General features: G+C 35.5%; 1 protein-coding gene across 5 annotated transcripts in view; it reads right to left on the reverse strand.

Annotated features, from left to right (window-relative positions):
* LOC149796914 (uncharacterized) overlaps positions 1 to 8,090 on the reverse strand; it is a 73,121-nt gene extending 65,031 nt beyond the window's left edge. For all 5 annotated transcript variants that reach the window (XM_089960301.1, XM_089960300.1, XM_089960299.1 and 2 more), the window contains exon 1: positions 7,991 to 8,090. The gene's annotated coding sequence lies outside the window, so the exon portion shown is untranslated. The remainder of the gene's footprint in view (positions 1 to 7,990) is intronic.
* Positions 8,091 to 15,863: the final 7,773 nt, after the last annotated feature.

Below are 15,863 nucleotides of genomic sequence, written 5' to 3' on the forward strand. Positions count from 1 at the left end.
AGACATTAAAACATCTTAAATAAAAAATCCTCCATCCGCAATCATCAAATATCATGCCTCAGGTAAATCTGCCAGTGCAGATTGAACAAAAACAATTGTCCGAAATGCTGCTTTCCTATACTTTTGACAGAAATGTTATTGCTCCTGTCGGTTCAATTCCTACAAAGTATTTTAGTGTAGCATGATTTTTTTTTATAGGAAGATTACACGTTCCCTTGTTAAGCAAAGTTCCTAGATGACTAAACAAATATTTCAAAGCAGTCTCTGATACTCTTTCATTTTTTTTAATGATTTGAAACAGGCAAAGGAGAGACGGAGGAGGAACGTTTATGGATCAGACCACTTGATGCTATGCCAGTAACTTAATGGTCATTCATGCTTTGCACACATTTTATTAATCAATATTATAGAAATAAATTGTTTTTCCTGATAATATTATGTTGCTCAAATGTGAACGACATATAAAAGCTATCGATAAAGTTATACATAAATGAATCGTAATTTAGCTTCATAAATATAACACACTAGCGGTGACAAAAATAAAGGTATTGCATACTTGCTATTAATCAATATTATGAAACTAAATTGTGTTTTAGATATAATCTTGTTAAGCGTACATGATAAATATATATAAAATTATAATTACATTATCAATCTATTTGTTTGTTTAGTAAATCATTTTAGAGTCATGGTTGTCTTCGTCAACGTCACGGAGAGGTGTAACAACCACATTTTGTAAAGCAAATGACAAGGTGTGGTTGGCTAACTAGGCTCATGTTCGTTCCGTACCCAAGTCGTTTCGTACCCAAGTCGATTCGTACCCAAATGAGTCGTTTCGTACCCAAAACAATGGTCGTTTCGTACCCATGGTGCTGGTCGTTTCGTACCTAGTGATGTAGTCGTTTCAAATGTAACCACAAATATCATACAAAGATATTTCATAAGCATTTTCTATGTTGCTTTTTTCCTTTGTGATAGATATACATATAAATAATAATAATAATAATAATAATAATAATAATAATAATAATAATAATAATATGACTTTGTATACTTTAACGAGAATCATATTTTTTTCATTTTATAAGGATTTATTTAAAGGCAGATTTGAGGTTAAGACAATTATTACGTTTCTTACAATTTGATCATAAATTGTTTTCCAAAAGCATTCCTGCATGTAATATCATCATCGATTGGATATGATGATCATATAGTTATAGTATTCAACACAGTTTATTGTTATTATAATAGTAGTAGTAGCAGTAGTAGTAATAATACAATAATAATAATAGTAATAATGTTATTATTATTATTATTATTATTATTAATATTATTATTATTATTATTATTATCATTATTATTATTATTATTATTATTTCATGTTGTAATGTTGCATATTACAGTAATTTATCTCGGTCTTTTTCATTGTTTGCAATTATGTATACAAAGCGCTGAAGCGACTTCTCCCGTCTCCTCCCACTGTCAAAGGTATTGTTGCAGACTTTGAAGCAGGTTAGTACAGTGGCATCACTAGGGTTGGTGTCACCCAGTGCGGCAACTCATGATGTCACCCCCATGGACCTCCTTCCAGCACAAAAATTCTAAATGTTTATAGACAGTCATGTACAATAACTCATGGTGTCACCCCCATGGAACACTTCCTGCACAAAAGTCGAAAATTTTATAGACAGTCATTTGGGTGTCACCCCCTCTGATGGTGTCATCCGGTGCGGTCCGCACCCCCCTCCCCCCCAGTGACGCCACTGGGTTAGCACAGTAGTAGTAGTAGTATAAGTTATAAGTAGTAATAGTGGCTTTAGTTGTTGTTGCTACTCGCGTAATATTAATATAAAGAATTTTGTTATTCTTCTCCAATTACTAGCCAACTAAATATTTTTTTATTTTTACCGATGAACTATTTTCAAGATTCTGACTAGCTGTAGCCAATTTATACATTTGTATACCCTCTTTTCATGTTAGCTTTCGGTATTATTTCATTGCACCTTTAAATTGAAACATAGTTGCAAACAATTATTTATGTATATTAATTAACACACGCACAGAGTTCTTCATCATCATCACATTCAATTTTTAATTATTTAGGTATCTGACTAGCATTCCGGCGTGTGTATCCAGGAGTGCCTATCCACGGCTGTGCATTTCACCAGGGGCAAGCTATGTGGCGAAAACTTCAAGAATTGGGGTTGAGAACAACCAACATTCAAGAAAAGAGTGTTCATCAGTTTTGCACGAAGGTAAGAAATAATACCGACACTCGAATAAATTCGCTAATGTGTTTTTTAAATTATATATTTGACATTATTATGTGCTATCTTATTAATAAATTGCTTTCATTATGTGTCTCTTTTTCAGGCGAATGCGTTACCATTTTTGCCTGCAGAACATATAGCACCTGCCTTTGCCCGTCTTAAGGATCAGTCCAAGATGATTCCCTTGTTATATAGTTAGATTGACTATGTAGAGTCAACCTGGATTACGAACATCACATTCCCGGTCGACTCATGGTCTGTGTTCCGAAAATCTGTACGAACCAACAACGATGTAGAGGGTTGGCATCGTATCATCAATGCGAAAGCCGGCAAAGTCATTCTTCCATTCTATGCGCTAGTCAGTCTTTTATATGACGAAGCCACTTCAGTTATAACACAGATTCAACTGGCATCGGAAAAAAAGCTAAGAAGATACCAGAAAATAATAACAAATGCAGGCGAGAATATTCTCGGTGTGGGAAGAGTATCAGAACGGAGTCATCTCCTCCTCAAAATTACTGAAACGTTGCAGCAGTATATATGGCCCGACAACTGAATAACAAGGCAATTTAATTGCATTATTATACCAAGCATATTGTAATTGTATTTTCTTCATGTATGCATGTAATAAAACTCTAGAATGTACATTTCGGAATAATGTTGTTAGTCTTTTGTTATTTAAGAAACCTTTCCGAGCTATTCTTTCGTCTTACTGAGACATCTCCTTCATTCATTCTTTGGATGGTAACTTACTGTTCTAATCTGGGAAAAATATATGCCGTATTACATAGGGTGCTGTATTGAATACGGTTCAATACTGGCTCAATCAAAGCATGCATCCATATCTTCGATTATTTAAATAATCAAATCTGTTTTAAAACAACAAAGTAAATATATGTAAAATGCAGTGCCAAATTAAATCTCTCTCTCTCTCTCTCTCTCTCTCTCTCTCTCTCTCTTATTTATGTGGAGGAAAACAAAAGTGAGCAAATATGTGCACAAGTATGCCAATGATATCGGCTGTCTCCCCCTCCCCACCAAAATGGCTTGGTTGCCTGTATAATATATTACGTTCAACACCTTTAAAAGCAGGCGACAAAATTTGTTTGCCCGGATATGCTTTGTTTAAGTTAGGAAATGGGAGCTGTAAATATGAAAATACTTGTACACTTGTAAATTAATTGGTATGAAACGACCAGCACCTTGGGCACGAAACGACCAGCACCATGGGTACGAAACGACCAATTTCCACTGGGTACGAAACGACTTGGGTACGGATCGACCAGGTACCGGCTAACTGAACAACCACTAATTCGTGCCACTTATCATTGAATGTTCTCAGTGTGGTTTCCAATGATCGATATTCCCTTAAACAAACTGAATTTGATATGTGTGATTTCTAGAAAGACAGAGATCTCTTTTCGTCGTCTCCAAGTCTTAATCCTTTTTGCCACATTCTACTGATCGCAGATGTAGTTTGATGATAAATGACGTTTTTTTAATAAACTTTTTTATTACACAAAACAATAATGCTTTTAGCCACATAGTTTTTAATTAGCATGCGAAATTATACCAAGAATGTAGTGTTACTGGACAGTCACTTGGTCTTGCTCAGCTCACTGGACAGCCACTTGTCCTGTCATTTGTCATGTAATATTCTCAATTTCCTTAAAACTTAACTCGTTATGCAATTTGAAACTGACCATAAGGATCAACTGAGATGGTGGAAGGGGTGGTGGTCCTCTCCCATTTCTGTCTGTCATCGTCACGGATAAGTGTAACAACCAACTTTTGTAAAATAAAAGGTGTGGTGGCTAACTGGACAGCCACTAATTCGTGCCATTTGTCATTGAATGTTCTCCATTTGGTTTCCTATGCTCGATATTTCCTTCCAGAACCGGAATTTGATATTTGTACTCTTCATTGTCTCTACTAAGACAAGGATCACATTAATTGGGGGAGGGAGATCCTCTTGCATCCCATCGGCATTATCGTCGTGGAGACGTGTAACAAAATTTTGTAAAATATAGACTTGCTAAAGAAAATATGGTTTTGCTTAGCATTATCGGAAACTCAGTATAAAAAACTCAGAGACAAAAACTTGGAGAAGCGTAATTCATAAACTTTTACTATTTATTCCATTTAAAACTGATATTCATGCACAACTTATACCATAATGTACACAAACATAATTAATTAATTTATATTGTATTTGTTAATTTTTATTCCTGTAAAAAATCTACTTTTTACACGGTTAAAGTAAAACAAAGGCGGTATAAAAACTAAAACGGAGTTACTTTGCTTTTTGTTGATTATTGAATAGCCTCCATTTAACTAAGGTGTAACAAATATGACAATGTTTACCATTGCAGAAATATACTTTTTACACGATTAAAGCAACACAAAGTTTTGGTATGATAATATATTGTTCTGTTTGATATAGTATAGTCGACCGTAACATCTATCTTTAGTTTGGCATTAATAGCTTGGTAAATATACATGTTAGGGAAACATCAAAGTGAGGGTCACAGAGAAGTATCGTAGGGAACCGTTTGAAGGAGATGCTGGTACCAGTCTTGGGAAGCGATATTAAGCGTTTAGGACTTAACGTTCAGACAAGCGAATTGAAAAGATGACCGTTCCTTTTAGAGTTTTCATAATAAGGTTCTAGAATTGCCATTTTAAATATTGCAGCTTTGGAATACATGGCTATGGTGTTGTTGTTGTTTTTTATTGTTGTTTTTTTATCGATTACTTAAGGTGGGCGGAGTCATACATTCAAGCAGATATGCGCCTATACAGGCGAGGGATTGAAACTGAATTAAGAGGTTCAGTGGCGGCACCAATGAAACCAATCTTGAAGGAACCACTTACATCTTAGAATCATTATGTGTATCTGCAGATTGGATTCAGTGACTTAAGGGACTCTAGAAACGCAGTTGTGATGCAAATTGAAGAAATTTGCAAACTCAAGAAGGTCTTGGTCGGACAGATTATACCCCGAAATAGATCGAGAGGTATGAGTGTTTCCGAAAATTGTGCCAAGAAAAAGATAACTAACAAGTTATTGGCAACGAGATTACAAAAACAAGACCGGATAGTGTTTTTGTTCTTGATTAAAGTTTACGACTAAATTTTGGATGCCGGATTCTACGCATTCCAATACGAAGGACAATATGTGGTTTCAAGGAAATATGTTATCATGTAAATAAACATGTTAATGAACAAAATTCAGATAAAACCCTCGATGAACAAACGGTTCTTTTAATATTAAACTGCAAGCGACGAGAAGCCCCCATTCATTAGATTCGGAAACATAAACGCTTTTTAAAACGTTTACTGGCTAACGTCGTCGCAATCAAATAAAATTAAACATCAAAGTCGGAATCTGTCGTCTTGGGGTACGATTTTGGTAGTTTCCTGTAGATATCTATTGCGCCCTTTATACTTGCTTAAAGGTGGCAGGGGACACCACTATTAAAGTACGTTATATTTTTCAAAATTGTCGCTCAGGGAAAGGACCTGTGCACGTGTTGGCACTGTGAGCGCCACGTGTTCTCAAAAATGGCCTTCGGACATGAAAAACGTGATTTACACTGGATTGAACAGCTGGAGTTGTCTCTCTTAACGGGACATTCAGGCTGAGGGCAGTGATCCCAGTGAGCGAGAGAAACCTTACGGACCCACTGTATTAATTATATGGAAAAATGGGAACCAGAATGGAAATTGGGAAACTTAAATTAAGAGTATATCTGGGTTTGGCTGGTCGGGATTAGTTAATAATGTAAGTTAATTTTAGGAAAAAGAATCTTCTGAGAGCTTATCTTTGTTGTAAATGAAAAGTGAGACATTGTTTTATTGATGGATTTTCAGTCCTTTAACAGTCTTGAGTTTGGAACACTCATTACCGAAATTAGCACCTGACTCTTTGGTGCGGAATTGAAAGCACGTGTTTCAAAGGCATGTAGGTCCAGAAAATGCCATCGCAATCGTAAATTTGACAAACCACCATGCATCGTTTACGTCCGCCATTTTCTTCCGACAATCTGACTGTAGCGATAATATTCAGAAAGTGTGCAATGATTAATCGATTTTCCGATTGATAATGGTAAAATAATTGCCCATAATTATTACATATAGTTGTATACTTCTAAGCACTAACTATTTACAAGCTTTGTTATATATTTATAATTCATTTCCCTCTAGGGCAGCATCAACAAAAGTCAGTTAAACTTAATGAAGATACGACTGAATACTAAATACAATATCATATATGTGTGTTAAATTCAGATTTTTCAACATCGGGACCAAGTTTTGCTGTGCCTGCACATGTTGGAAAGATAACTGGCTACGATCCTTCATTGGAAGCATACGTATCAACTTCATAAAGGTCCAGAAATTGCCGCGGCTCAAATCCTCTTCTCTACATACAAGCTGACAGGAATGTTTCATCTGTACTAATAAATATAGGTTTGATCGCGAGCACCCAGACATTTGACCCCACGCCCCATGCCCAAGATATCTAATGTTTTGATACATATATCAGTTATAATATATGAGTAGGTACAGTAATAATTTTGAACGTTTAATTTTTTCAAATCCACGTTGAGCAAAACTCTTGTATGTACAAATTGAAGGAATATATATGTATATTCTCTGTTGAAATTCTATATTCCACTCCCACCACGCTGTAATATGGAGGGAGGTCATCCTCTAGATAACGCCAGCCAAATCCAATTAACCACCCCTCTAGATGGGCGACGTTACACAAGTATAGTTCCCGACAGCACGTAATTGTATATATCTTTTAATTAAGGAAATATATGATCTACGTAGTGAACATTTAATGAACCAGTATTGCTCTTTTCAACACCATGACTCTAATGAACATGATGTATTCTTATGTTTTAACTGTCATTCAAAATTATTTGGTAAGTGGATGATGACAATAGATTGGTGCGTTCCTGTGATATGAAGTATGCACTTGTCTTAATTTAAATGGGTCACTTGTATTTATTAGTGGTGGTTGAACGTGTCTTTATATTAGATGTACGTGTTTACAAGTATTCAGCAAAAAATAACTCGTGAAGGAGTGTTATGCAGATGGAAGAAAGGCAAGAAAGAAAAATGAAAGAAATTGAGAATGTGTTTGCATGTAATTGGACTGCTGAAAGTGTTTGTATGCAGAATCAGAATGTGTATACATGTTTGAAATGCTGAATGTTTGTGCATGTCATTATACTGCAGAATGTTGTATTTGCAAGCATGCTTGCGATTTTGTCTGCAGCATGACGGTTTTAATATTGGATAGTTGGACGTGAAACGATAGCGAGTCATGTGGAGAAAAAAGAGCTATTAGTAAACTCTTTATCAAGGCCATAAATAATACCTATCGTCAAATTAATACCTACAATTAAAAAGAACAAAAAATAAGGTGGTCCTTGATTACATAATACAAGCTTGTTTTACAAAGGTGTTTGGGAGCAGTTGAGAGGGGCGAGTAAGAAAAGCACAGCTGCCAAACTAGATTTCGTCTGTACGACTACACGTATATGCTATGGTGATATCGTTGTATAAGTCTCCGTACATAACTCCCCCGACTGTATTCACACTAAACAGTTTTGACAACATTGCTGTCACAAATGTAAATTATGACACATCAGACATACTTCGCTTTGCCAATTTCATGAAAAGGTTATTGACAACTTTTAAAATCTTACCTGGCGAACAGCTCAGTAGCTGAAGGAAACAAAATATTTGTTTCGCTTGCAATGTGCGAGTCTTTATCAGAAAACGCTGGTATGAGGAAGGACGACAGAGTCATGTATATTGATTGTAAGCAAATAGGTAAGCAGATATATAATTGGTATCCAAATGGGTCATCTATAATCAGATGGCTGGTTAGGTCTTATGAACAAGGATACGTGTGCAGAGCTGTACCTAAATGTGTATTATGATCTCATAGAGAGGTGAACATCTGGTATGAGAGGAAATCCAAACGAGGTCGTACAGATATTATCTGTATGTATACTCTTGTTATCGTCATGGGCTCATGTAACAATGTACATGAATTGTGTGAACGGATGTAGTCTATACATCTTGTTTTATACTAACTGGTTGAAACGATCTGACCAATATATAGATCAATGGACCTATGTAATGTGTTCGCACACAATCTGTGGAGTTAAGTGAGGGTAAACAGATATATGATTGGTATCCAAATGGGTAATCTGTAATCAGATGTCTGGGTAGGCAGCGACTCAAGTTTAAACATTTAGAACTGTACCCAGAGGTCAATAATACGTTGAATTCTTTGCCATTAAATCTCTTGTTCATTTTGTCCCACCTAAACAACGGTAAACGCTAAACAGCGACAATATCATTTCTTTTAAGTACGAAAATATTCTTAAAGTATAACTTAAACGCTATTAGCAAGTTACTGACCAAATCACTTCCGAATAAGGGAGATCATATTCACAATGATTTCTATTTGTATAGATTTGGTATTAATATGTTTATCAGATCATTACGGGACATCAAAAGTGAGTTCGTTGAATGAACATTTGAATAATTATATATTTACCAGCATTTCGTAGTTATTAAGTGCTAGTTTATTTTCCTGTTTGTAGTGTAAATGGGACATGAAAGAATTTTACATCTTTAATAATTAATTGCGTGTTTTTAGTTCTTGTGCACTACAAAGGTATTGTTATCGTCATCTTCTGCTCCGCCATCTACGGTTTAGGAAAATCTAGAAGTTGACCAGATTTGTAAAAAGGGATGCTTGTAATTTGTACTTGCGTTTAGCACTGTAGTTTTTGCTTTCCATGCTGTCATGTAAATTAGGCTTATTTACTATTCTTGAAATCATATATGCTAAGTTGCTACCTTAATATAATTAATCTAATATGTCTTGGCTTCCGAAGCATATATTTATGACCAAACAATGTTGCTTACAGGTCGAAATAATTGACTTTTTTTTTAAAGATGGGCAAGTCACACATAATAGTACAATGCGAATTTAATCTTACGAAGGAATAAAACTAAATCTACACTGTTCAACATGTTTGAAATAATGAGGTAAATATAACGGTAGGATCATAATTTAAAATCCTAAACTATTTTAAGACTAATGGTAAGCTTGAGTCTTAGCAATTTTACTACAACGAATAGTTAATTACACAATTGGTGTATCGGTTTGACTGTTGCTCTTCATTTGTCTAACGAGGGCAACGCATGTCATACTACTGTATCAACCAAACATTTGTATCAATTTCTACTCGTCCGTTGTTCTGATCACAATATGTCAATTTTTCAACGGTAGAATTGTATTTTCCCCGCAAAGTAATTACTGGCTCAATTGGTGATATCATCAAAAATTTTTCGTTCTTTTTGTATGACTTGTAAACAGTTCCTCAAATCTATAATTTCTGAATGCGATCATGTCTTTTATTGGTATTAAAACACATCATATGTCGCTTGTTACTTTTTTAAAAACTCATGTTGGGATCAGAGCATACTGGTTCATGATTTTATTTCATTTATCTGAACTTTGTTCATGGGTTTAAACTGTAGTAATTTCTCATTACCATTAGTTAGATTTTGCCCCCGTGACTAGAGTCTCTTTGAGAATAGTAAATGCTTAAAATTACATAATATCTATAAATAGATGATTACGATAGTGTTGCCAATTACTAATATTATTTTTAATGATGAATTTCGGTTAATGTCTCATTGGATGACGGGGATTGGACGGTTCTAGAAGAATTAGGTAATTCCATGTTTTTTTGGTTAGGTCACAAGCATATGCGATTTCGAAATAAGTTGAGCTATATGATCTGTCACGGAGCGGCATGTTTTGAAATGTAGTCGTAATAAAAGGTATATATAAAGAGAGAACTGAGCAATCAGATTCATTCTTATTTTTGACTCATTTTATTTCTTACATTATTATTGCAACTCTGCAGACGTGTTTTATGTCGTACTTAGATATTTTTTGAGAGTTAAACATTTGTATGGCTGTTCAGTAGAAATAAAAGCTGCTCATGGTTTGGATTATAATATTATTCTTGAACTATTGTGAATTATTCAAAGGTGTTCTAGACAAAGCCATTTTTGTCAACGTCACGATTCTTGTCAGACCAGTGTATTTTTCCGGTTTTGAAATTTATACCGAACATTTCATTATGTTGGACTTTTATAATAGGATGACTTTGGATTCACTTACTGTACCTTCCTCCGACATGTTTCATGGTTAATTAAATCAGTTGCTAAATTTAAAAGAATAAACGTGTTGGCTTTGCTTCTTTATGTTACTTAGTTTGTGATCATGGAGTCGTAACAATAATTTCTATTCAAACTTTATAATTCACAATGACCTCATAGGAATGTCTGGCCAATTTTTTCTGGGCCTTTCAAACATACAACACCTTACAACGAGACCGAACTGCCTGAATCGACAGGAAGATGATATATATTCACAGAATTTGCCAGTATAATAATCGTTACCTAATCAAATGAGAGACAGATCGAAGAAACCTGAAATCACAGTGTTGGTGAAACATGACTAGGACATCCATTGTACATCGTTAGCAATACGATTATTCATATCTCCAGGCCTACGTGTCAATGGTGTAAATGCTCCAATATTCACGAGATACCAACCAAATTTGCATTGAAGTGTACCTTCTGCATGATGAATATGGCTTTTCGCCAGGGTACAGCGATAGCGATAGGTTTCATTTTGTTGTTTTCGAGATACATATATTGGAAATGCTATGTGTCTTTCAATGTGTTGTTTCTAAGAGCGACGTTTTATTTAATAGATTCGATTTTTTCTACAACTTTGGAAGGCCTGTTTACCGCTCATAATGAGTACTGTTTCTACCAAAACATCTGAGAGAAAAAGAATCGCATAGCAGAATACAGAGATCAATACAGGAGAAACACGAAAAAGAAAAAAGAAAACAATCTATATCTTACATTTTTACTATAATGACAAACATTTTAGGTTAATTCAATCAATATGAATACTATCTCTAGTGATACATTTCAGCAAATTGTACAGAGATTAAAAAGGACAAGAATAAAGATGCATAATTCACAATTGAAATCTGTATTATTGATTAAATTTGAAACGTATTGAATTGTCCTTTTTCTCTTTAAGACTGCATCACATAAGTCATGGTTACTTCCTTAAAGAAAGCTATTGTATATTTTGTGTATAAGGCACAAATCGAATGACAAAGTAATGGTGTTATCAAAATTTGTTTCGAATCTGAGTTCCATGTATCAACACAAACGGTTGCTAATCCAAAATGTAGATATTTTTAAAACAAATATATAGAAATATAGATTTACTTGATCGAATTGATCGTGGATGTATTGACTGGGTCTTTGTCAAAGTTACAAAGTAATTATTTTTTATTTTTCGTTCTATTCTTCCCGTTTTGTCCAGTCAGTTCATCTAATTTTCAAGCAGTTCTTGAGTCTGCCTTATATACAAAATCACTATATTCATATCTGTAGCTTTTCCTTTTCGTACCGGTAAACATTGCTATATCTCAGACCCGCATTCCGTTTGGGCACCATTCAATTGTATATATATATATATATATATATATATATATATATATATATATATATATATATATATATATATATATATATATATATATATATATAAAACTATGGTTTTGAAAAAGATGTCACATTTATGCTGTCCTTTGCAGTATTTTAGTCTTTCAATTTCCTCTGGAAAGTTACAACCGGGAATCTTTTCAGAAATTGTTTTGAATTCGAACCTACATTTTGTCACTATTTCTGTTGCAAATGTATCAGTGTTCAACTCGTCGAATACATGATTCCAGACTTCTCATCTGTTTTATTTTCTCCAGCTACTAGTATTATTGCTACCGTCAGTTAGGTTCGTAATACTGTATCCATTTATATCCTGTCATTTTCAGTGACATGCTTGTATATTAAAGTTCATTTTAAACATTCCACCAATGGTGATATTTATGAGCCCTAGACAGGGCAGTAACTGTTTTAAAGACGGTGTCTAAATGTATGTCTTTTCTAAGATATTTTACCAAACGCCACATTGAACAACTTTTGGTAATTTATGGCATGATTGTGTTTGCAATTGGACAATTTATTTAAAGTATGCGTTGGAATATGTTTGCTTACAACAAAAAAACTATTTACGAGAAAAATGAAAAATGGTAAAACTTTATATAAAGGGGCATTTTGCCCCTATTATGAAGCAACACGCCCCCTCCTGGGGCATTTTGCCCCACAATGCATTCGACATCTGTCAAAGTCTGTAAAACTACAGGGATACTATTGAACTATAAAATCAAGTATTATTCCTAGATGGACATTTTATTTATGGCAAAGATGCTAAAATTACATACTTACTGCTGCATCATTCAAATTAGCACAACAATGCGAATAAGTAAGTAGTTACAACAATGCTCAAGACTAAATAGCCCCTAATTTCCACCGTTAATGAAGAAAAAGACAAAGCCCAAAAGTCGTGAATGTTCCTGGTAAATTCTTTATTACTCACACTTAGCACAGCAAAACTGGTTCAGTCAATGTTTCTGCATTGTCAGAAGTGATCATAACGTTACTAAGCGATTGGTCATCAACTGATATATTTCCCTCATTCGATGTTTCTGTATCGCCTGCCCCACCTGTAATAACTATAGGAATGCCAACTGATTGTTTGTCAGCTGTCTTGTCTTCTTGAACAGATGTTTCTACATCACCCGACCCCTCCGACATGTATATGCAGTCAGTAACTGACAGGCGATAAGCTGTCTTATTTGATTCAATCAGCTTTGATGACATATGTAATGCTTGATGACACGCATTGGGCCAATCTGATAGTGGCTGAAGTTCATCAGTTACCACAGAAGGAGCAAAATCGTCATCTGTAAACTTATTTGGATTAAAAGGTCAAAGTTCGCAGGCTTCAAAACCAGTGTCAGTATTCTGTTAACTGGCAGATCGGTTATATGTTGCAGATTTTTATTTAGCAACTTCAAATACACTTATTCGACTTCTTGAATTGCTTGTCATCCAGTTTCCAGACTCCGAATTGAAAGCACTTTTTAGTGCCATGAAAAACGTGACATCAAGAGACTGGGGCCGATGGGTGCAATGGGGGAGGAAAGGTTATCAACACAATCCCGTTCTCGCGTGCATAGAGAACAGCTTCCAAAGTTGTATGGCTATGGTGCCCATCAAGAAGAAGAATGTGTCGAAAGTCTTTCGTACATTTCACAAAACAAGTGAAATGTTCCAGCCATTGCAAGAAAATATGACTGTCTGTCCACCCACTTGGGCTACACAAGCCCAGTGCTGGGGCTGGTGCACCAATCATCAGTGATGGAACCATTCGTTTACGTGGGTAGATAAATGCTGTCAGTGCAAAGGTACCGGCCGCATTCATGGCACATATTACAGTAATAGTTTGACCACGTTCACCGCTTGTAACTTTACCAACTGATCTAACACTTTTCGATGTAATGATGTTTACTGGCTTGTGGACAGTACTAATGCCTGTTTCATCCATGTTCCATATTCTCAGACCATCAGCAAGGGTTGCGTCAAGAGATTCATTATATACTTAGTAAAAATGGACTACCTGTGGCCTGTTAAAGCCCAAGGCTCTGCTGACACTGGTTGCCTTTGGAGCTCTAATGGCTAGACTTGGATGCTTTTCATAAAGCCATTCAGCCAATCAATACCTGCTGCATTGTCTTGAAATGCATGGTTTTTAATATTCAGATGAACTGCTAAGTCGTATGCCAAACGCAGTACGTCAATAGAGGTAAGTCCAAATAATGCCTTTTCCATGGACTGGATGTGCTCAGCTAGAAGTAAACCGTAATCAGGATATAAAGCAGTAGTCTAACTTCACAGTTTTGACACTCCAGTTTGCGAAACTTCAAATCTCTATGTCTGCGCAAAGTTTTAGCTGAAATTTAATAATTCCTGGAAGCAGCTTTCAGTGACGTTCCAGAATGAATTGCTTCAAGAGCCGCTTTTAGGGCTGAAGTCCCATAATTGCCTCGACAAGTTTTCCTTCTGTAAGTTAACACCATCTGCAAAAAGTATAGAATAATTTAAGCATATGACGGTTAGTTAAAAAGTGTACAGCATTTAAACAGTTACGGGGCAACACGCCCCTTGAAGGGGGTGTTTTGCCTCTATCGTACAACATTGACAATTTAACTATAGGCGCAATTAACAACTGCTGAAAATCATGAACTATTTATTATACATAATGCACCTCTGTACTATGTTGTTTAAATACATACCCTGTTTTCTTTAGGTAGTTCCAGTCAAAAATACTGCAAACAAATGGAATGAACACCTTTACAGGAAGATGCCAAAAAAAATAATATTCTTGCATAAAAACCATGCGTGCGGCTGCATCCAACACTGGCCGCCATTCTCAAAGCCTATGTAACCTGGACAAGCGTGCTGTATAAAGACCAGTCCATTTTGTAGCGCAGGGGCGTAAGGATGGCTTGGAGGCATTTTAAATGGCGACATTGTTGCAAGTGGCTGACCGCAATCGGGCGGCTGATTAGTAACAGTGTTGCAAGTGGCTGACCTGAATACGCGTTACTGTAGGTACGAACAAACAATGCATAGACATATTTATATAATGGAATGGCCCTACAAAGGACCATTTCACTTTTTCTCCTATCTTCTTATTGTGCACCATTTCTTCGTTTTCTCCATTTTCGTCTTTTTCTTCCCATTTCCCTCCTTATTCTTCTTCTCATTCTGTTCCTGCTTCCTCTCCTTATTCAAAGTAACAATTAGTTGCTCCGTTTGCTCTTTGTCCTCCTTTTCGTCTTTTTCCTTCTTTGTCATATCATAGAGGAGGCTTTTTAATTTCCATCCTTACTATGATAATAATGTAACATCCTGCATACCTTGTCTCTAGCACCTGCTCTCCCGTTACTACTGTATCTAACACCTCTTGCAACTTTGCAGTCTTGTTCTTGTTGCTTGCAGCCATCCTTCACTGATAGGGCAAAGCTTCTCCTTGTATGTCTCAATCATGGACTTGAATGAAAACATCTCCTCTCACAGATTACACATATCGCATACCAGGTATGTCAACGAAGTAATAGCGCAAACCTAAAATAAACTGTTTTACATATTTTTTACAAGCTAGTACACTATTACAAATACAACCCAATATACTCCATACCAACACATATTGGAGAAGTAAGTCTTTTTTAAACAACACAAACGAATGATCACATACAATCACCAAACCTACCAAACACACAATATCACACAAGCATGGGTAGTAAGTGTTTATAGTCACAACTTTAAACCTTACACACAAACATATGACCGTCCCCACTTTATACGACTCAAGCGCGGACACGAAGGAAACATCCCTTCGATTTTGTAGGAACGCTATAACTAACATAACCAAGAGGGATGAAGAGAAGTGAACGAGTATATGTTTTAAACCTAACAATAGACTCCCATTTTAAAATAATACATTTTTTATTCCAAACAACAACAAAAAATAGCAATCAATATAATATCAACAAG

This window comes from Sinohyriopsis cumingii, chromosome 6 (assembly GCF_028554795.1).
Source record: "Sinohyriopsis cumingii isolate HCF-2022 chromosome 6, ASM2855479v2, whole genome shotgun sequence".
In the NCBI taxonomy this organism is placed as follows: domain Eukaryota; kingdom Metazoa; phylum Mollusca; class Bivalvia; order Unionida; family Unionidae; genus Sinohyriopsis; species Sinohyriopsis cumingii.